We start from the raw sequence: 2523 nt of genomic DNA, 5'->3' as shown, positions 1-2523 counted from the left end.
TCATTTTCACAAAAAAACGCTCATTTCATACCGGTACACCTGGTACACTGTGAGCTTCGTGACACGCTGCATTGTCCTGCTGGTAGGTGACATCGTGCCAAGAAAAAAACAAATTGCACGTAGGGGTGGACACGGTCCCCAAGGATATATGCAAACTTGTTTTGATCCATTAAGCCTTCCAGAATGACGAGATCATCCAGGGAATGACACGAAAACGTTCCTCAAAATATAACGAACCCTCCTCCAGCCTGGATCCTCCAGACGATTGCTGTAAACTTTCAGACGTTTCACGCTGTACACGCCAATGGTCATCTATGTGATGCAGCATAAAATGTGGTTCATCTGAAAAGGCCATCTGTCGCCACTCGGTGGAGGTCCAGCTGCGGTATTGGCGTGCAAATACCAGCCTTTCTCGCCAATGAACAGCAGTCAGCTAGGGTGCACGAACCAGGCGCCTGCTGCAGAGGCCCACACGCAGTAACGTTCGTTGAACGGTCGTGGAGGCGACACTGTTGGTAGACCCTCGGTTCACCTGGCCTGTCAGTTGCTCAACAGTTGCACGTCTATTCGGCTGTACACAGCTCCGCAGCCATCGTTCGGCCCTGCCATCTATGGCGCGTGGTGCAACACAGTTGTCTCGGCGTCGGTTTTGGACTGCGCCATTTTGCCATTAACGGTATACTCTAACCAAGACGGCGCGCGAACGGTTAACAAACTTAGCCACATCGGAAATGCTTCCACCCTTGGCTCGAAAGCCAATGATCATGCCCTTTTGGAGGTCAGAGGAATCGCTCCGTTTCCGCATTACGACAATGACTGCATTGTTTCCCGCATCTCTCGGACACACTTTATATACTCTCCACTGCTAGTGCTGCCACCTGCCCTCTATGAGTGGTTATCGCACGTCGACGTCGAACATAGGCCGTGGTCACATTAATGCTACTGGACCATGTACACTACTGGCCATTAAAATTGCTACACCACGAAGATGACGTGCTACAGACGCGAAATTTAACCGACAGGTTCAAATGGTTCAAATGGCTCTGAGCACTATGGGACTCAACGACTGAGGTCATTAGTCCCCTAGAACTTAGAACTAGTTCAACCTAACTAACCTAAGGACATCACACACATCTACGCGCGAGGCAGGATTCGAACCTGGGACCGTAGCGGTCTCGCGGTTCCAGACTGCAGCGCCTAGAACCGCACGGCCACATCGCCCGGCTAACCGACAGGAAGAAGATGCTGTGATATGCAAATGGTTAGCTTTTCAGAGCATTCACACAAGGTTGGCGCCGGTGGTGACACCTACAACATGCTGACATAAGAAAAGTTTCCAACCGATTTCTCATACACAAACAGCAGTTGACCGGCGTTGCCTGGTGAAACGTTGTTGTGATGCCTCGTGTAAGGAGGAGAAATGCGTACCATCACGTTTCCGACTTTGATAAAGGTCGAATTGTAGCCTATCGTATCCGCGACATTGCTGCTCGCGTTGGTCGAGATCCAATGACTTTTAGCAGAATATGGAATCGGTGGGTTCAGGAGGGTAATACGGAACACCGTGCTGGATCCCAACGGCCTCATATTACTAGCTGGCGAGATGACAGGCATCTTATCCGCATGGCTGTAACGGATCGTGCAGCCACGTCTCGATCCCTGAGTCAACAGATGTGGACGTTTGCAAGACAACAACCATCTGCACGAACAGTTCGACGACGTTTGCAGCAGCATGGACTATCAGCTCGAAGACCATGGCTGAGGTTACCCTTGACGCTGCATCACAGACAGGAGCGCCTGTGATGGTGTACTCAACGATGAACCTGGGTGCACGAATGGCAAAACGTCATTTTTTCGGATGAATCCAGGTTGTGTTTACAGCATCATGATGGTCGCATCCGTGTTTGGCGACATCGCGGTGAATGCACATTGGAAGCGTGTATTCGTCATCGCCATACTGGCGTATCACCCGGCATGATGGTGTGGGGTGCCATTGGTTACACGTCTCGGTCACCTATTGTTCGCATTGACGGCACTTTGAACAGTGGACGTTACGTTTCAGATGTGTTACGACCCGTAGCTCTACCCTTCATTCGATCCCTGCGAAACCCTACATTTCAGCAGGATAATGCACCACCGCATGTTCCAGGTCCTGTACGGGCCTTTCTGGATACAGAAAATGTTCGACTGCTTGCCTGGCCAGCACATTCTCCAGATCTCTCACCAATTGAAAACGTCTGGTCAATGGTGGCTGAGCAACTGGCTTGTCACAATACTCCAGTCACTACTTTTGATGAACTGTGGTATTGAGTTGAAGCTGCATGGGCAGTTGTACCTGTACATGCCATCCAAGCTCTGTTGGACTCAATGCCCTGGCGTATCAAGGCCGTTATTTCGGCCAGAGGTGGTTGTTCTGGGTAGTGATTTCTCAAGATCTATGCACCCAAATTGCATGAAAATGTAATCATATGTCAGTTCTAGTATAATATATTTGTCCAGTGAATACCCGTTTATCATCTGCAT

This window comes from Schistocerca piceifrons, chromosome X (genome assembly GCF_021461385.2).
Source record: "Schistocerca piceifrons isolate TAMUIC-IGC-003096 chromosome X, iqSchPice1.1, whole genome shotgun sequence".
Classification (NCBI taxonomy): domain Eukaryota; kingdom Metazoa; phylum Arthropoda; class Insecta; order Orthoptera; family Acrididae; genus Schistocerca; species Schistocerca piceifrons.
Note: the sequence above shows the minus strand (reverse complement) of the source record.